Source organism: Rhea americana, unplaced genomic scaffold (genome assembly GCF_003343005.1).
Source record: "Rhea americana isolate MKP2758 unplaced genomic scaffold, rheAme1 scaffold_195, whole genome shotgun sequence".
In the NCBI taxonomy this organism is placed as follows: domain Eukaryota; kingdom Metazoa; phylum Chordata; class Aves; order Rheiformes; family Rheidae; genus Rhea; species Rhea americana.
In genome coordinates this window covers 153,357-174,842 of record NW_028186094.1, presented here as the reverse complement: position 1 = coordinate 174,842, position 21,486 = coordinate 153,357, and the positions used below count along the sequence as shown (strand labels likewise).

Here is a 21,486-nt window from a genome sequence, read left to right as displayed (position 1 = left end):
GAAAGTTTGATGCTATTAATTAGTATTTGTCACATTTGCTGACTTTTTCCACTTGAGAAACAGAACCTGCTGTAGCCTAGTAGAAATTCAGTTCTTTTCAAAGTCAAGTCCATTCCTTACAGTACTGGTGCTTTGAGCTGGTTTTTACTTACAGGAGTAAGTTCTACCAATACTTCAGTCTCTAATTAGTCCATTTATTAACTGCTGCAATTCAGGTGCTACAGGATTAAGATCTGTGATACAACAGTCTTTGGAATCTCTCGGCAGTCATTTTCTTGCAAAAAAATGCTTTCCTGAGTATAAGCTTATCCCATTCGTGGATGGCTGCTTCTCTGGATTTCAATCCCCTTCTGGCTCCTACTGGAACGTACAGAGGATGCTCAGCACCGCCGGGCCTGGCGCATGGGCAGGTCTGGAAGATCTCATTCTCGAGGTTTTCTCCTTAAAGCCATCTGGCTCTAGGATGCTGTTACCTCCTCCTCTAGCACTCTGCGCAGTTCCCATTCATTCTGAGGGGTTCATGCTGCTCTGCTTGGTCCGGTTTTGACCCACGTTTAGTTTTTGCCAGACACCATGTCATTAAGATGCAGCACAGGGGAGTGCTGTTATCAGACTGGCCCCGGTTACCTAACGTGAGTCAAGGTGAGAAAAGCTTAATATTCTTGTCATGTGACAAGGTGAGCAACCATTGACTCCAGTGACTACGTTACAGAAATGCATTTTCTCTTCTGTCACCACATCTGATACAAGCCTTCTTGTTCTCCAGCCTATTAGAAATGAATAAATATCCCATTTACAACTTACACCTCAACGGAACACACTAATGGGTCTTGGGGACAGGTACATAGAAAAAAAAATCACTGCTGCCTCTGTATATTCTCCATTGCTTTATGTGGCTTAGTTTTAAATTATTAAAAAGTGGAATTTCATCATTTCTCTTGAGAAACAAATTGACAATTAACAGAAAGTTGGGTTGGGGTTTTTTCCTGGCATTTTGTCTGAAATTGTATTTACATCATTCAAATATTGTTTAAACTTCTAGAAGTAAATGGCTTGTTTTTAGAGATCACTGACCATTATTTGCAACCATCCCATCCATGGTCACTAGTAGGCAAGCACAGAAAAAAAATACCATCTCCTTGCTTTTGCAATAAATCTACAGTCTGGAAGATAACTCAGTAAGGTCTTTTAATATAAAAAATACATTTTATGCTCAGCCTGAATGCAGTTGCTTTTGTGGTAAGATGCATACAGTTTATATCTATTGAAGTTTTTTTTTTTTGGTTAAAAAAAAGACATAAAAGTCTAAGTCATGCCGCACATTTTTAAACTAAACCCCTATTGTGTTAAGAAGTCGAATTTCTAAACAGAAGAAAAAACAGTAATTAAGACAAACACCACACAAGGGAAATTTAATTGCATTGTTCTGCTACCGCCCTGGAGCGAGGCACTCAGAGCCCAGCTCCCCTGTGTCCTGTTCCTTGCGTGATTATTTACTGCTCCGCAGTGGGAGTACGAAGGGGGCATACAGCGCAACCAGATCTGAACGGTGCATCTGAAAACCACTTTATGCTTCAGTAAGTGGGACAAGAAGCAAGGAAACTGAGACTCGGATCAGCAACATCCACTGTTAATTCACAGTTCTTCAGCTTATTTCACTTCCTAGAAATAATCTGCTTGTCAACATTACTGGATAGCAAGTGGCAGCAACATGAACAAACTAAATAAATGGCAAAGATCTCAGTAATAACAAGGAACCCACAATTAGAACTCAGAAGAATTGAACACATCATACCTATGCATCAAYAGCTTGTCAGTCCTCAGTTCAAACCTTTTACTCAAACTATGCAAGTTATCCTTTTACTCTGATCTGTAATGTGCACCCAACCCAAAGCAGAGCGTTTGCACTCTGCTGCTTTGGTCTGGCCAGGGTTGTCCTTGCCCACAATACTGCAGCTTAGTGCAATTCAAAGACATCTAAGGTAATGAGCTAGCTCAGATCCAGGCACCAAGYAGCCACAGCGCCCTGGTACTGTGACCAAGGGAAGAAGTTTTTACTGCTGAATGCAATTATTTATCAGCTCAGATGCAGCACCAGGTTAATGTGTTGTTGCTTCCAGACAAAGGCCAGTAAGTCCAAAAGCATTGCCCTGAATCGCATGGATTTAATCACTCAGGACTTTAGGCACTTCTGTACTGGGTTAAATTGAATGTCTTAGACATGTCTTGGAGATGTTAACAAGTCCACACACCAATAAGGCATCAGGACTGAGGTGTTGTGATTCCATGCCTCATGAATTATTTTCAATTTCAATATATATTACAAACAAGCAAAAAAATCCGGCTACAAGCACTTTAAACTGCAAAGTCAAACAATTAGAAATTAGGAAATACTGCACAAAGGTTTGCCCACTGAACTGGAAGTCTTGCATGCCTGACTGCAACTTCGATGATGACCTTTGAGGTTTTATTTTCTTTTTAATGTTGACAAGCTTTGGAAGAGATGCAATATGCCATTTCCATATTTTTTTTCTTTTTTTTTAAACAGCAATAAATGCATTTTATTATGAACAACTCTAATTGCTCAAATGAACAAGGAAGAGCCTTTTAGCATGCATTATAGTGGATGAGGCATGAACCACAGTCAGAGCTACAGAACTTGGTACTTTAACCGTATTATCAATTTAAAGGTATTTCCACTGGCCGTGGGCCCCTGTTCATTATTAGCTTCCTTGGTGCTRATTGCAATGGATGTCCCCTCTTAGAGGATGTTCATGTTCATTTACTGTTTGCCCAGGCCATCTACTAAAATACCCTGAGTACTCCAAGCAAAGGAAAGGAAATTTTTAGYCATTCTTATTTCAGAAAAACTTGTACGGTATTTCATAAGACAAAGAAAAGGCATTTTTCTGATAAAGTCGATTGACTTGAGCAAATTTCAAAAGCTCCTTGCAAATAGTGGAAATGTTACGCATTTATTTCAGTGAATGTTGCAATGTAATGCAGGCACCACTGGTTACTTCCAGTTTCCCTTTAGTATTGGCCAACTGATCATGTTAAAGATATCCACAGACAGAAAAATAAGGGCTGATTCTGCTACACAAGTGAGTCACAAAAATGGGTCACAACAGACACAATTCACTGATGGACATCTGTTTTGGCATGTCTGCTTTCCTCGTCTTGTGCAGTTTTGGTCCATCTCCCTTACACTTAAGCTTATTTCTAAAAGACTTTTAGAGCAAGGATGCAGTTACAGTGACCTGCATCTTCTTTTCTGCTGTTCAGTCAGCGATAGACTTTGGGATCATCACAGGAGGAATCCATAAGAACAATCCGGTGGAAAAAGCAAATTTCCTTTTAAGTTTGTCCCCCTCTGCCCTGTGATTGTTACACACATGGAGAAAATCTCTTTGGGGTACTTAGTCTCCCTCACCAGTTTGTAAAAAGAGGCTACACAGCTGAGCTCTCAATGTAGGTGTATGGGGGCTTGGGAGSAGGGTGCTGCTCAGGAAATGTTTTCACCCCATCTTTACTTTACGTAGCAATAGAAACCCAAATACTTTTCCTCCGAAAGCCCTAAAGGGAATATTGAATTTCATTCACTTCTTCACCAGTGACATGAATACCCATCCATAAACTGTTGGCACAATAAAAACTGAATGTCTAAGACTGCATGCCATTAACAATAATGCAAACCCCATTCAAACGGCGGCCCGGTTACACTTTGAAAAAACAGGAAGTGCCTTGATTTCAAAAAATCTTGGAAGTGAACCTGATATGCTGTACATTATGGAATAACTTCTTCAAGACAAACGCTTGATTTCCAAATGTCTTCACAAGAGAGTCCAGACAACCCTACTGCCAATCCCATGCGAAGCTTCAGCAGAAGCCAGGGAGCTGGTTAGAAACAGGAGGGTGTTTTTATAGGATAAACAGTCCCYTTTGCAGTCACAAGTCCTTCAGAAAGACATGGGAAAGAAGGAGCTGTGAATGGAACTGGAGTCATCAGCTGAACCCTTCAAAGTTTCTTACGCTTCAAAATGGATCAATGCAATGCACATTTCCCCGGGCTAACCTGCTGCTGACCTCGAGATGTCAGAGTACCTCTCCTCGCTAGCAGGATCCTGGGGGTTTCTTGCCAGCTGACTGTTCTGAATTATACACCTTGGCTCTGCCGACTGCCGGCTGCTGGAAGATGGAATGGAATATACTGGTTCCACCGAGTCTGACATTTCCCTAAGTGAGGTCCAACTCCCCAGTGAAAGCTCTTAATAAGTAATAATAATAAATAATAATAATAGACTAGATTTATTTCTGGAGCACTGGAGCCAAAAAGCCTCTGGCTATATTGAACCATAGTAAATAAAAGCAAGTCCAGCTGCTCGGTCCCTTCTTTCCCAAAGGTAACAAAGTAGTATACAAAACTATAGTAAAGACAATCTGAAAACTACTACAAGGAAGAGTACATAGTAAGTATAATTTTCTAAACTGTTCTTGCCCTTGTCACCACCGCGTATTGATAGCCAATGATTTTCCACTCCTCTTCAGACATAAACACCACTTATGTTATTAGGACGTCTCAATATCCTGAAAGATTTCATGGACTGGGTCTAGTTCGTCCTGTACAATTACACCATCATGTCAGCCCTTGCTCCACCATACAAAGACCTAGGAGTTACTATTGTTAATTAAATTATGTACAGTATTCTGATATATCAATGCTTAAAGGAAACAGGAGTCTCAGACTTGTCCTAACCCTTCACCTATCCATTGAACTCGATCTGAGACAAACTAGTGTTTAAAACTGACCTAATTATTTCTCAATTCCTGTCCTTCCTGTCTCCTGACAAGGTCAAGAAGGGAAATGAGGACTAATCCAAGGAAGCCTGAGGTGCCATTAGTCCAACTGGACTGCAGAAACACTAGGAACTGCACAGGAAAATGTTTTGTTCAACCAGATTTCAGAGATTTTTAACAGATTKCAGATTTTATTAGAGGTTCCAGTAGTAACAAGGGACCGCTGCCGTGTAGGAATGACTTGAATCTGTTGTGAAACACCTAGCAAGAGGCAGCCARTAAGTCATCATTCCCACTAAAATTATGAATGACAGGGTGCCTGTTGTTGAAAAGTTGTCGCTTTAGTGTTTCTGTAGACAAAATACAGGCCTCAATCCAACCTGTCCTCAAGCCGGTGCGAGGGCCTGAAAGCAGACTGACGGCAGGGTCAAACRGAGGTTTACTTCAGAGGGCACGAACCAGGCCGAGCATGTCATAAATTGTTTACCAAGTGACCTGAATTCTGGCCAGCTAGCACCTCCAGCCCAGGCGCTCTGAAAGGAGGCTGTTGATTACCACTCCCCGCACCTGTGTACAAAAGGAAATATCCCTGAGGACCATCCTCCATCAGCCACGCAGTCTTCAGCAACTGTTTTCAATCTCCCCACCACTTTCCAGGACAGCGCCCTTCAAGCTGARGAGCGGCTCTGAAAGTGCCCCTTCCTATCTAGCAGTTCTTCCTCTGGGCATATTCAGAGTCAGTTTCTGACTTCAGTGACTTAAAAAGTTTGCTATTTCCTTCTTCTCTTGTTATCCCTGCAAAACYGAGGCAGTTGAGAGAGAGGGAGCTGGATCCTGTTCTCTCTTGCACATAATCAACACRACGATTTAGGCAGTTCCAATCACCCATGGAAAGCAGTTGAAGAAAACAGGGCAGCGCTAGGGTAAGTAGAGGTAGAGCCTTCATTACGCATGATGATGTGTGAGGAGGTGAGCAGAGCCAAGGTTGTGCTTGCAGGGCCTACAGTTCWAAACCTTCATCTTTTAACTTGGAACCACAGCACATTAGATACCACAATTATTGAGGAAAAAGTCTGGAAAACCCATAATTTTATTTTCCCAGCGATTTTTCTGCAACTGAACTTAAGAATAGGAAAAAAAAAAAAAAAAAAGCCTCCTTTCTCTTAGGCATCTGTTTTTAGCTGGTGCATTGGATGATTGCTGTAGAGAAGTTTAATTATATAATGATGATGATGATTATTATTATTATTATAAAAAATGCAAGCATGTCAGGATTATACACTTCTGTTGCATCAGCAGTATCAGACATCCCTAAATATTCTTCAGCCACAGATAGTCTAACTTACAGCCTGCTAATTTTAGAAACCATTTCTACAGACACTGTTTTATAACTTCAGATAACAGTTCTACGGCATGCAATGTTTTTGTAAACCCCAGTAACACAGCAATTCTCACAGGACTATCATTTAACACAAACAGCTGATGCAGGTCTCACCGCTTCAGCAGCGAGCCCCACTTTGCAGGGATTCAATGCACTCCCCAGTGCATTCCTGCTAGGGCCGCGGGACCGAGTTGGTCTGTCTGTTCCCAGACGTTATGCCACACTCGTGGATGAGATCAGAGACAAAAGAAGCAAAGCAGCTGGGAAATTAGTAAGGCAAGGATGCAGTCCCTCGAACCTCAGCACTGAGACGCACCGGCAGCATGAATTTGTCTCTAAAGAATGCTGCGTGGGTGGGAGGAGGAGACCAGCTCCCAAGTCACTGATGGAAAATGCTCTAGGTCCGGCCACCTCCCCTGTGGGTTGAAAACGACTGTGAAATATCCTTCCTTGGAAAGTTTCCCATGGAAATCTCACAGAGATAACACAGAGAGAAACGTGCCAATGTTTGTATGTGCGCATGGCGGAAGATCATAAGGTTTAGGGGAGGTGGAGAGTGTTTAACCAGGGGCTGGGGGTGGGGGAAGGCCCACTGAGAGCTCTCTCATGACGACATTCAATGGCTTTCACTTTGAGTCTCCAGTTCAAAATTCAGCCCAAACCAGGAGTGGCTGAAAGCTGTCCGGTTCCTCAGAAGAGACAGAAGTCAGTAATTCCAGATGAGCTCTACGGATCAAGTACCTGCACTGCAGGCTTGCTGCTCTCATTAGCTTCCCTTAATGGGACACAAAAATGAGTCCTCCCCAGCCCTGCCAATCCAGAAACCTGCACACATAAAAGAGCAAATTTTCAGATAGGAACACTATTACTTGTGTTATCWCAGTGCCAACAAGTCCACAGTGCACTGTAAAGAAAATGGAATTAAAAGCTAGATTGTRCCCTAAAGAGTTCTTGCTCCAAGTATATCAAGATGTAGCAGATGGACAGTTGTGGACAATAAGGGAAAACAACAGGACAGTATTAGATGCTGTGATGTGCTGGAATCTCACAGCACAGTAAACTAAAAGCTGTTGTATTTTTGTAGACATCTCAGAGTAGAGGTGAGTTGAAGGAGGAAAAAAAAAGTTGGCAGATCTTTTCAGAGAGCTCTTTCCAGTAGGGAAGAAAGGTTTGAAAATGTAATACATGGGCAGCAGAGGCTGTTATCACCATTCAGAGGCAGGAGCTGACATTTTTGTAATCAAAAAGAGACAAAGGCAGGGTGGTGCTGAGCTGTGGAGAGCCTTGTTAGTGACATAAGCTTATGTCTGATAGGATACGGAGCGGTCAAGCAGCGTGAGAGGATGCAAAGAGGGTTCAATGTGAATAAAGCATGAGGAAAATTACTTTTCCCCTCCAATTTACCAAATGGACAGAGGCAGAACCAGACTGCTACTATCAGCACACAGAATAGGACATCACAGCTTGGAACTCAGGAGTCTGATGAGCATCTGATGAATTTTACCTCTCTGCATGGACCGGAAAGGTTGCATTTCAGAGTTGTTGCACATGAGCAGTTGGTAAGATGCAGACACAGCCTGAACGTACCAGGCAAAGGCCTCGTGCAAAGATAGGTCCCACAGATAATGGCAGGAAGGTGATGTTGTCAAACGTAATCAAGCAAAGGCACTGAGGATGGAAAACCTGAAGTATGACATGTTTTCTCCGTGTTGAACTTGAGCTGGTAGTTAGGGCAGTATTCCACCTCATCTCATCTCAGTCATCTCCAACGTGACTACCCAGGCCAGGTCACTTCCCACTTAGAGCTGCTGGTTTGGCACGTACTCCTCAGCGAGAAGAAGAAAATCAGGCTGCATCAGCAATGCTGCTTTTCTGCAGAGGATTCAGTTCTGTGACAAGGGGCCGTGGCTTGTAGCCCTCTCCCACTGCTGGAGAAGCTGTGGCCCACGACAGAAAGCCGGAGGGACAAGGAGCTAGAATAACACCTGAGGAACAGGGGTCCTGGATCTGGGAAGACAACTCCTTTTTCCCGCTTTGAGATGAACTGCTGCCTGCAAATAGATCTAGATGACACCAGCAGCTCACAGTTTATTCCAGACAAGTCCCAGCCTACTCAGAATGTTTTTCTTCCAGGGAAGTAAGGACCATTTGCAAATATTTCAGGAAAAGTTTTTTTTGCACTGACACATCAGGATAGGATATTTCCCTTAAAATATATGATTGAAAATAAATCCTTCCCTGGAATTCCTTTTCTCCAGATTTTGTACAAGTACAAAAACGTCTGTCAAAAGTACCAATATATCATGCAAATTTTTGCTGAGACTAGAATATTTTCCCGTTGCTCTCCAGAAAGCTACAAAAGCAACCATCCTTGTTTATTCTATGACTGGGACACTTTTTCCAAGCTGAGAAGAGATACACAGACTTCTGGGGGTCTCTCATGTACACATCTTCGTATGGGACAAGCRGGCTTCCTTCCAGCTAAGACTCTGTTGGAAGATGTGCTGCTGTCTGAAGATCAGGCGACACTAAACCCCACAAGAATCTGAGGCGACTCCTCCTCAAAACCACTCGTCTTCCTCTCTCTTAGATAAACAYTGAGTGGTAGGAAGCTGCCAACAACCACCAGCACTCATGGGATCACCATCCAGCTGGGAGTTCCCTTGACAGGGCCATCTGCAGAGGAGATTGAAGCCATCTGATTCCAGGCACAGTTCGCGAACCCACTGCTCCAGATGTGACCTTGGCTGTTGGAGACCTCAGCGGTTCTGGTGACACGACTCACGCTTCGTAAGAGACGGCAGAAAGGCCACAGAGAATGTCTGTACAAAAATAACTGGCTGCCGTTACTGCTGACACGTCCTCTGCTCTCCAGCATTTCTGGGCTGTGCAGGAAAAGCAGGACTGTGAAGTCCCCTTTTGAAGGAAGGGGGCAGAGTTAGAAACTATTTTAACTCACTGCTCTTCAGTGCAAGAAATAAAAGAATACCCCAAACTTCAGCAGTGAGACCCTCAGCATGTTTTGCCAGAGAGTTGCTATGCTGCACAAAATGTATCAGGGAACCAGAAGTGCAGTATGAGGAATCACTGGGACTGTCTCTGCTAGTAAAGTGAAGCTGCAAATTGTAAAAGTTCATAGGACCAACATCTAGAACGCAGTATAGGACCGAMATCTGTCAGAGCTCTCCTCCTCTCTAGTCTGCTGCTACCTGAAAATATTCTGTATGGTGTATTAGCACTTTATTTATTTACCATCATTTTTAATGGTGCAAGCATGCAGTAAGGCCACAGTTTTCCCTCTTGGATGCTGCCAGTGAGCTTAGTAAACCTATATAGTGACAGCCACCTAAAGGTGCAATCTGCAAAGACATAAATACTCACGGTTCCCACTGACTGCAATGAGTTCTGCCCATTACTCAGCACCTCTGAAGACTAAGCCCTACTTTGTGTGATGATCTATCTCAGCTTTCAGTTTAACTAATTTAACTCAATATTCAACATACGAAGAGCTGAATTCATAATAAATTATTATTATTAATGACACTTTGCAGCAAAGCTAACATCTTCCATCTTTAAAACTCAAACTCACTGACAACCTGGGTAAACAGACTTACTGTCTTTTAGTTGTTCTGTGATTCCACACACACACATAACAAATGCACAGGAGGTCTCAACTGCAGTTCTCAGCATTAATCCCCAYCGGAAAGAGATCCACAAACCAAGTCAATTCCAGAGCAGCGCAAAAAATCACTCCTCTCTGTTCACTTGTTAAAGTCATGGTGTGCACTGCCTAAGTAAGTGCATACCCAATGTTACTTCGCTTTTTTCAGTTCTGGTGAAAATACGATAAATCTTCTTTAGCCTAAAGTCTCCAAGTCCCTTGTTCATGTATCGCATTTCCCCAACAATATTTCTAATATYCCTATCCTGTGACACCAACGTGGGGATCTTGTGCTGGTAACAGTGTCTCTTCCAATTACCAACAGTGACTGATTCCAATTACCTTATGGCCKGCTAATTTTTCACCCCACAGGAGCTTTCCTACCACTCAAATAGAAGACTGTATTTGTAGTACTGAAGGTCTTCACCCAGTCCACATTTGGGGAAGATTATTATTTTAACTAAACCAGTTTGCAGGCACARTGTTGCTCTGGCACTTGAGAAGAGGGCTTCACAGATAACACAAGGCTTGGAAGCACTCTTWGGTCTTGGAAGGGGTCTGGAAACTACACAGTTGAATCTCAGAAGAGAGGCATAAGTGCTCAGTCTCTTGCAACCTTGAAAACCACATAATTCTGCCATTAAATACTTTGTTTAAATAAGAATGGCAAGAAATTCACAAACATTGAAAACCACTGATTTAACTACTGATCTAAAACATCTGCAAGAAGTATTCGCTCTTTGAAAGCACCGCTACTGTGTTGCTAACCCAACCGAGAGTTACACAAACCAGTTCAATCATGTCCAGTGTCTGCAAGAAGCCAAGGCACTAAACAGAAGGGTTTACAGAAACTGGGCTATATACAGCTGCTTATTCCTCCATGTTTGTCATACCACATCTTGAAGAATATTTAGAGAGGAGAGGAGAGGAGAGGAGAGGAGAGGAGCTAGGCTAAACTATGCAGAAATGCACGAAATTCCAAAAACCACGCTGTCATGCACAGAAGATCCCATGTGAATATCATCAGGAGAATCAGCCAAGACTCTGACTGTAATCTCCTGTTGCAGCCCCCTGCTTCCAAATCATCAAAATCTTGCAATTCTTCAGTTTTATCTTGAGATCTGAACAAACAGCAGAGTTGCAAAAATATCTTTTTAGAACACAYTACCTTTTGCCTGAAATTCTGTACACAGAGATGCATCCAGTCACAGTCAGTGTGAATTCATATTTTTCAACACATGGGCTACAACTTCTCACGTGTTTTTAAATTGTGACAGCCCACTCCACCCTTCTTTTTCACTTAATCGATTTTGTGTAACTGCCTGACTGGCAGCAGCTCATTTCTTCCAGAACAGAAAAGTGAGAACTGACTGTAATTACTGACTGCAACCATTTATGCTACCCAGAGAGCTGATAACTACCTTTAATTGATCGTAGACCTCTGTTGTTCAGGACAGGAGAATGACTTTAAACACTTGCAGTGAACATTCACAGTATTTTCCCACTCCTTCATCCTGAAGAAACTGAGCTGGGCTGATAGCCTCCTTACAGCACTTTATGATCCAGAGATCATGGGATCAAGCTTGAGGTGTGTCTGCCTGGACCACTTCCCTAGTGAGCTCCTCTCCAAAAAAAGACGGAAAAGCTGAAACTAAAACGCAAGAAAGAAGGCTTTATAATAATAAAAACTTAAAGCATTGAATTTTCACTGTTTAAAAGTTAAGTAATTGGGAAGACCAAATATTTTTTTTTTAAAAAAAAAAAAAAGCTTTACATGCAGCTCTGCCCACCACATCCTTGCAACTGGAGCTTTGCCTCCAGCAACTCACCGGCTTTCTGAGCAACAGCATGCTCTGCTCATTCCCCCTGGTCCTACTGCTCTTCTTTCCATCTGCTCCCTGCCATATCCCTCACACCTCTCCTGCCTCAAGCAAGCCCAGTGGCTTCTCAAGAGAAGGAATGAACCCATCTTCCTTCCAAGGTGTTCCACCTGACTCATTTGTTAGAGGAATATACGTGTAGGTATGTATATATACATATATATATGTATATATAAAACTGGGAACAGACAAACAAAACAAGTAGCATTCATCTCTGTCTTCCTTCTGCCCCTCTGCAGCTTCTGTGTCAGTCTAGCTCCTCACTTGCAAGAGCACCAGGACATTGTCTTCAGTTTCTCTGCTGACTCCCAGTTCACCGCCAATTTAAGCCCTTTGTCATGATATTTGTAGCCATTAAAGATGCAGTTACATCACGGGCTGTATCACGACAAAGTACATGGGCCAAGTTGCTCACCTTCCAGTACCAAATAGGGAAGAATGGAAAGACATTTTTTAAATATAGGGTCTGGCCCTCACAATTCCTACCGCTTCAGGAGGTCAAGAGGCTTTACTCGCTACTTACAGGCAGTTTAACCATCAGTACAATCAGTAAGGTACAAGTACACCTTTGAAATTAAGTAAAAAAGTAACAATTTCCAAAAATCCTTTGGAATCCAAGTCTTCGGTGGATTCTTAATTCCCAGTTTCAGGCATGGTCCATCTCTAGGTGAAAGTCAGTGACTTTCAYGGAATTCATGCTCCAAAATGCATATGTGTTATTTTTTAAAAATAGGATTTAGGCACATTTTACTCTCAGATCTCTACTATTTCCAATATGCTGAGTGTTCCCTACAACTTCACATCCCATCAGTCTTCACTGGGTTTCTCTCATAGTATTCAATATAAAAATGAATTGAAAAAAAAATCAACTATTGTATTTTATAAGATTAAAAAATAAATAAAAGAACAGGGATCAGATTAACATCTGCCTTGAGAAGAGATTGGTCTCAAAAATAATGTTTTTATCATTACAAAGAGAAGAAAAAGGAAGTCCCAAAAAGCCAGTTCAGAATTATATTCTCAGTCATCTTCCTGCCATTTACCTAGTGGAATATGGATTGAGTAATAGGCAGCTAGGTCTGGGTCTGTCTATTTGGACATCAGGTTTCTAATTGATTGCACAGTACTTGGAATCTATTAAAGGGTGCCTATAAATTACATTTCTGTATAGGACAGACTGCCTCGATGTGCAGATGTTAAGAGCTGGCTAATCCTAAGTAAACCTGGTAAAAACGTTTGCCTTCTCAAATTTTCCACTGAATTAATTGTAGAGATTGTGTCACTGAATCAATAAAGTGAAAGCCCTATAATCTTGGTTTGCCACAAGCCTGTAMGTAGTCTGCTGAAGTGTAGACCTTATTATTCCAGACATTTGGCCCATATTAAACAGCAGCTCAGAATAAGACATTACGCATCATGCCTGTGAATCTGAGATGTAGAAGGACAGCCTAGGTGATCACAGAATTACTTCAGTATTTCACATAGATTCTTTTACATTACCATTTTTTCAAAGCTCTGATWAAATAGTGTTCATCTTGTCTTTTGCTGAAATGCAAAAAAAATGCTTTTTCTTATGAAACTGAAAGCATATGCAACCTTGGAAACACACACACACGAGTCCTGTTAATTCAGTACCTGCACGTGTCACAGAATRGGTAAGGTTGGAAGGGACCTCTGGAGATCATCTAGTCCAACCCCCCCGGCTCAAGCAGGGTCACCTAGCGCATGTCAAACAGGGTTGCATCCAGGTGGGCCTTGAATATCTCCAGAGAAGAAGACTCCACAACTTCTCTGGGCAACCTGAGCCAGTGCTCGGTCACTCGCACAGTGAAGAAATTCCTCCTCCTGTCCATTCTTACATTATTTTCCCTGTCCTAAGACCATCTTTGAACCCCTTTCTCTCTCCTCAGTTCTTTGCTGGCATCAACTTTTACCATTCTTCCCTTCATCCCACACACGTATCTCACCCTCCCTCTTTGTCGYGGGAGCTCAGATCTCTCTGCCTGACCCTATCCTGCCTGGAGAATTGCAGTCTTTGCCTTCTCACCAATTTCTACCTCATTCCAGTTTGGCTGCCAAAACCAAAGTCTTAAGTCTGATCAAATCACACTCTTCCTTTCCACAGGCTTTCCTTTACCTGTTTGATCAAGGCACTGGGAAATGCCTTTGTGTGTCCCTTTCTCTGCTCTTGGATGTCATGATTTCCGTGGTCTCCCACGCATCGTGCTGCTCTGTCAATAGCCCTAGACTTCAAAAAATTCTGGCACCCTCTGTACTTAATGCTGTTTATCCATTTTGCTCAGTAGCTCTTCAATAAAAAATACACTAGTAACAACCTCACACTCTCCCCACCTGGGACCACAGAGTCTTTTTCCCTTCGTTTAGCTTCTTCCTTTCTCAGATGCCGTGCACTTTGTGCCCTCACTACGGAGAGCAACTCTAGCAGTGTGTTCAGCATTCCACAAGCAAATCTCAGGCTTAGAAATGAGGTGAAATTACACATAGGTCTAAGAAAGAGGCAACATTTCAGGCACATGCAACGCTCTAACCAACCCCATAGAGAGACGTCAAGTCTAACAAAGAAACACCCACTATTTCCATCCTTGCCTTTGTCCCCATTTTGCAAAGGAAAGAACCGAGAAACAGAAGCGAGGTGACTCTCCAAGGTTACACAAGCAGAACAGGGAAGCGATGCCCCAAATGGGACAGTGCTTTCTCTCTGCCTTTTTGCTTGAAGTAAGCTCACTTGATCTTCCCACTGAAAAAGGAAGGAAGGAAAATTGTGCTATGTCCCAGCCTAGGAACCCATCTGTTTGTCAGTCTCTCTGAACCTGACAAGAGTAAGGACTGCTCGTCCTCATCTAGCCAGACTGAGCCTTCGATGCACAAGGTGCTATAAGCCATGTAATTGCTAGAAYTTATGCAATTGTTTTCTTAGTAGATTTTTAATTCATTTAAATGCTGCAATGAGAGAGTGACAGCTCTGGAAGCTGCAGCACTTGTCATTCCCCACTAAGGCACAGCACAATGTCAGAAAGGCAGGCTTGCCCTTTTCAGGTACCCCAGGCACCTACGCAAGGAAAGCTGTATCTTTATGTAACAGAGAAGACAAAATGTCACRAAGAACTGAATGACTAGCAAAACCYTTTAGGGAATGGTCTCTTTAGRAAGAGCACTGTCTTCTTCCAGATATGGGGTGCATTTAGCCTCTGCCCCACTGTAACTGCATCACACCGGGGAGCCCTACCTGCAGGCCTGCAAGGATGCTTCTAGTGATCTTTACCCAAGATGAGAGAAATCCCTGGAGAAAGCTGAGCATCCTACATAAGGTCAGATAGAAAACTGGAGAAAACATTTTTTAATAATTGGCTGGAGAAAATTAACAGCAAGCTGCATTAAGAGTGCCTGCCAGAAGGACGTGTCAAGAAAGTGAGCTGGCTGTACAGACACAAATAATTTAGGAAAAATAAATAAATAAATAAATAAAGAGACAACAACCTAGGCTAAATCCTTCTGTGTTTGTCTAATTTCCTGGGAAAATAGGACTAAACCACAGAATGAATCCAATTTATCAAGTGAAGTGATGAGATATTCAGGGCAGGAAATGGGGTAAAAAAAATTAGCAAGTATATTAAGACATTTTAAAGACATAATAGAAACAAGCTTTGCAGCAGGTGAGCTTCACAAACAAGGAAACTGAAGCACAGAAAGAAGAATGATTTATCCAAGATCGCAGTGAGTCATGGGAAGAGGTTGGGTATACAATCCATGATTCCCAAGTCACAGAAATCTGCTTTAACCACTGCCATTCTCTGTCTCTAGAATACGTTTAGGAGGCCAGGGAACAGTACGTTCAGGAACTGCTCAGCAAAAACACAGCTGGTATTAAAGGCAAGCTGTCTTCGGCGCTCCGAGCTGTAGGCACATCGGGACATGCTACGTTCAGAGCCAAGGTGGAGGTGGTGCCGGGAAAGCCTGTCATCATTGCACCAGACGCAAGAACAGCACAGGGGTCCGTGCGCTCCCCAAAATTTTTCATTCAGCTGTATCAGGGCGAGGGAGGTGACCGAGAGCGAGTCCATCTTCAGCCGACCAAAATATATGCAGGACTGTCATGAAAATCCAGAGTTCAAGCTCTGAGCTCTGGCAGAAAGTTATAACATTTGCATCTTGCATGAAGCTTCAGTGTTGGTTATACAACCAGAAGCTACTCTCGACAGAAATTAATAATCTGCTTTAAAGTTAATAACCTGAGGTTACTTCTATATTATACAAGGTTACTTATACAAGAGCTCTTGGCACGCGGCACCATCTGCTGAGTGGCAGGTTCAGTAATTGGCGCTGTTACAGAGCCATCCCACACTTTCACTCCGAAAGGAAATCTGTTAGCTCTCCCAGACGCACCAATTCTTATCTAACACATCTAGTCAGCTACTTGCATCGAGCAGACAGCTACGCCGCGATGTCCAGACTTTGAGTCAAACAACTTACATCTTTGCCTTGTTTCTCTCCGCACCTCCTTTAGCTGCTCGTCCAAACTTCTCACTTTCCTCCTCTTTCACTCTGTTTCCTGCCATCTACCTTGCTGCTCCTCATCCAAGAAAAGATTTCCTGAACAGACTTCTACAAACAACTGATTTTTCACTTTCTTGGCAACTCCTAGAGTTATCAGGGAAAAAAATGTTGTTTTTTTAAAGTAAATCCAAAATTAAAAAGGAAAAAAATCCAAATTTTCATGAAGACATCTTACGGAATAAAAACATTTGTTTCAGGTCAGATGGAACCTTTTCTTCAATCATTCTTTCCATTTTAGCTTTTAAAGATATTTTAGAATAAAAAAGCAAGGACTTTCAAAGCAAAAGGCATRCAATTTTTTCATTTTGAAAATACTTTAGTTGCTACTTTTCTGTGCTACTGTTCCTGAACATAATCTTTCAAACAACCTTTCCCACTGCCTGCACACCTGTCTCTTCAAACGGTCTCTCCTTTCAACTCATCAGCATTGGCATAATTCACAAATCTGTCCTTAAAATTGCCACTCTGTGTCTCGTCTTATTTGGGCCGTTTTTTTTTTTTTTTAAGTGGAAAAACGTGCTCTACTTGTGCTATGAAAGAAAAGAGAGTGTAAACGCATGATGTTTAACAGAGACCTTATGTTCTTCTAGTGGGCACAAGATATAAGGCTTATCCCTCCTCCCCTACGGCGCGCGCTGTCGGACGCAGCCCCCATTTCCCGCGAGGCCGGATGCCGGGGAGTGTTACCATCGTGACACTTTGGGCTATACCCAAACCCCGTGGACGTAGACTCACAGAAAGCCAACTTCTCACAGGGAAATGGAGGTCAGCTACTTCTGTGAGGATGCCCAAAACGTTGCTAGCATTTTACCTGACACCACCTTTTTCATGTGAGCATTAACAATGCTGGGACACGCTTTTCTCTCCCCTTTTCTCACCCCCTCCCAATACAAATTGGTTGGGCATTGGTAAATCTGTCTAGGCAACAGAGCGGTCCCTTCTAGTCTCRAAGCCAGTGACATGAAAGCTCTCCTCTCCAAACTTTTTTTTTGGTAAAGTCTCTGAAAAACAAACAAATCCACATATCAGAAACTTTCACAGAAGTAGGATAAATATTTGTGCACAAGCTGATGTTTGGGATTTTAAAATCATGTTTTGYGTAGCAGCTTGACAGATGTAGGACCAGATTTTTGGAAGTGCTGTGCAGAYGCAGTGCTGCCTAAATGGAGCACAGTGATACTCTCAACACATCTGAAGACGGGGAAAATCCAGCAACCAAAGCCCACAAGATCCTCAAATTAATGGGGAGCGATCAGTCTAGCTATACAAAATATGCAGAAAATATATATGAAGTATATATATAAATACAAATATACACAGAATACATAAATATCAGCTACATAGAATATTACCATTTAACATTGGCCTTACTTCACAGAGATGTGTACCCATCGGAGGCACTGTCCCAAGGCTGTGAAGTGAGATTGCTTCTAAGACTTAMAAGCAAATGAACGAGCACCAGCAGCATGCTCACGGTTGGGCAGTCGGGTATGTCACAGACAACAGTCGCTCAGATTCTTGCTTTATCGCCGATGTGTATTCAAGCTAGTGTCTTTGAGATAAATTACTGCTTTCAAAATAAACATGGTGAATTCTTAGAACTCCTCTAAGCAGCAAAGGAAATCCCCTGAATGAAGCAGGCTAAAGTACAGCGCTTTGGAGTTGCATGCTGAGAAACTTTGCTTATTTAACAGAGAGGCTTTCTCTAGGGTAATAAAACTCTCACATTGTTGTGCCAGGGGTTTTCCATTAGGTGTGTGTCAGCTAGYGGTGGGAGCTACAGTTTCTGTGGCCGGTCATAGAAATGGAGTGAGATCACCCAGATGCTGACCACAGATCCCAGTGAGTTCACAACAGGAACTGGGAGGARAGTTGGGGAGGAACACTTGGATAGAGTTAATGGGTCCCTAAATTGCTAATTTAGCATGACTGCTAATTAGCAGTCATGTTAGAGTCTGACAGAACAGGTTCAAGGCTTCTCTATTTTCCTTCAATGTGAGGTTAAGTGAGGCAGATGTATGACTCTGTCTTCCTGCCTTGTGGGTAATCCCATAAGCAGCTCTAGAGCATGGAGGCAGAGGACAGTGCTACACAGCAGCCTCTCTCCCTCCAACCTTGGGGTTTTCTAGGGAACATAAAAGTCAAATTGTATGCAATCCCCAGTTACTTGTACTGTACTAGACAGAAAGGACTGCAAGCTAGGAACCTCARTCAGTGGAACTGCCCTGCTCAAGGGAGCAGTGATTTAATGTGGGGATTCATGACCCTGGCTTAGAAGACCCTGTGGCTAGAGAACCTGCAACCATCTGTTTCTTATTGGTRAGGACAATAACTGAAGGACCTTGATCTTTGACTAAGTCAGGCCAAATTCATGCCTAGAAGAGCCTTGTCCACAAGAGTGCTATGAACATCTTAATGACAAAAGATACACCACACTAGAGCAAGGAGAGTTCTTCTTGCTCACCCCAATGTGTGGATAGTGTGATGACATGAACAGGAGATACTTCTAAAAGTATGAATGGAAGGAGATTTGGGTCTGCAACCATAAGGTTGCAGCTGTTAGGTTTTCCCTGAAGAGGGAAAAAAAGTGGAACAGTTTTCCACTGAGAGCAGCTCTGCCTTCCCTCCTACTAAGGATTCATTTTACGTGACACTGCTGCAGAAAGATGTCARTTAATGCTAGTGGTCTTTAACCTGTCACATCTTGATACTGCTTTCCCTACAAGTTGCAATGAACTACTGCAATTAGCCAAGTGATAAGCCCCATAAAAGCACTGAGAGTTTGACCATGAAACAGAAGAACATATATTGACTATAAATATCTGTACTAATATCAGATTTCATCATGGAAACACTAATGCACAGTAAACAGGCAACATTTCCCTGACAAGACCATGATACCATCACAGACCTCACTTTCAAATCAGGTCAATACCATTCTACGGTTTCATGATGTAAGATTTCAGAATGGGCCCAGTGCCTCCAAAGTACCAGAGCATATTGACAAAGGTGACACAGAGCCATTGAGGCATCACAGCACTTCTCCTGAAGAAGTGCTGGCTAGTTTGACCTTTCAAGATCATTTTCACTGTTCAAAATCACCACAATATCCCTCAGGAAAAGGCCAGTGGATTTTTTTTTTTTTAGGTCCTTAAGAAGTTCAAACTCTAACCTGGCTGCTTAATGTGCCTGATTCCCCCAGGCACATCCTAAAGAGACAGTGCAGCTTTCAGTCTGTCCGTGGGATGCTAAGCAACTCCCATTTCCTCTACAGCCAAGTGCATGGGGTATGCTTGTACATGCAGGACAAACACTGACTAAGTAGAAGTATATCCAGTCTTAYGAGATTTCATGACTATGTGTAGAAAAACAGTGCTAAAATTACATGTGAAATAATCTCTCTAAGTAGAATTTGTTCTTCAGCAAGACGCCAGCAGAAAACTGGGAATCAAGTATATATTCAACTATGGAGAAGCCAAGGCAGAACCACAAAAGTTCCTCCTGCAGTCCACATGAAATCTGAAATATGACACTTTCTTCATAGGAAGCCATGGAAAGTGGGAGYTGAAATCACTAGGCAATTCTACAGGAGCTGAACACCTCCACCCCACAGCTCTCCTTGACAGTCTCAGAGGTAACTATTCCCCATCCCAAGAAGGCACCAAGGTGCCCAGCTGACATCCTTCTTGGAAGAGGTGATGAGGGAAAGAAACTAAGCCCAAGCATACCCCACGCATAGCATTACTGAGCTTAGATCCCAGACCCTGAAGTTATGAATATAGCCTTCAAAAGGAGTAAAGGGCACTACAGAAGACCAACAGAAAGTGGGAAWTGAATTCCAGCTTTACACCCTGGCTCACAAACTCTGCAGTCTCCTGTTTTCAAAGCACTTGCTTGTGGATAAACACAAACAAAACAGCCATCCAATTTCAGAGCTGAGGAGGAAACATTTTGAAATCAGTGACACTGCAAGGGAAGCCAAGTTGTCCAGTACGGTTCCTAGAGCCTCTGRCAGGTTCATCGTCTTGTTTCTTACAAATGGATAGTGCGTATGATGAAAGCATGACATCTGTCTTTTCWAGTCTTCCTTGAAAGCCAAGTAATATGATTCTAGCTGGTAGGCTAGASAGTAGCAGGGAAAATACCCTGAGCTGCTCTGGGAGTGCTATAAGCAACATGGTCATGAAAAAAAGGGCAGGAAAGGAATCAAGGAAGCCAGAAGATGCAGCAGTATAGAGGGAAAATCAAACACTGAAAGTGACAGTGAGAAAGAGAAGGGCTCTAAAGAAATAAAATCTGAGAGGAAGATGGAGCTAAAAGAGATGCAGTAAGTTCAGCTTTTGCAGAAGCACCATGAATTTCTTTATAATCTCTCTCCTTGGCTGAAGCATCAAAACATGAGATGGCTCCAAAAGATCTGAAAGCAACTGGATCCCACTGGAAGGATGGGTCTAGCCAGCAGTAGACTGTATGAAACCAATGAATAAAGGAAGGAATGAGACAAGGAGAGCATCTTAATGGGAAGAAAAAAAAGAAAAGCCCAACAACAGTGAAATAGCATCTTGAGAATGGGTGTACATTTCTGCAAAATATTATCAGGAGACAGCCACGAAAGGGGTCTGAGCCATATAGTATCTGGTGTAAAGCACTATGCACCCTATGGATTCATCTGCAGGCTTGCCCTTTCATTGCAGGAAGATATCTTTGAAGAYACAGACTGCTGAGGCTAAACGATTCAGCGCCAGGAACTTCATGGGCATTAGGTACTAAAACCCAGGCAACTAACTAACCACAGAGCACCTCTGGAGAGCATCTCGCCCTGCCTGACCTCTTAGCAGTGTGTACACCATGTAACTTAGATACACAATTTTGTTTTATGATCTAGTGTGTTACATTAGAGTCTATGCTTGGCAATAAACAGCTACTATATTCTGTCTCACATCCMGAAGGATGGCTGTCTTAACTCAGTGCTACAGGAACTTTAAAATAAAACATAGCATACGTTCAGGATGACTAATATGTTCCTTAATTCTGGGTTAGACAGAACATATTGGAAAAGTTGCTTTATTTTGTSTCTGTTTTTTAGAGAATGTGGTTCTGAATCTGTTTTGCTCAGCCTAGAGACTGCAGACAGCCCCCCCCTGTAAGTGCAAGGGCGCAGAGACATGGCTCTTCAGAACCAAGCCACAGTG

At 42.6% G+C, this 21,486-nt stretch overlaps 1 protein-coding gene across 5 annotated transcripts in view; it reads right to left on the bottom strand.

Annotated features, from left to right (window-relative positions):
* The window catches only part of HIVEP3 (HIVEP zinc finger 3), a 141,586-nt gene that overhangs the window by 33,477 nt on the left and 86,623 nt on the right, over positions 1–21,486 (bottom strand). The gene's annotated exons all lie outside the window — the stretch shown is intronic.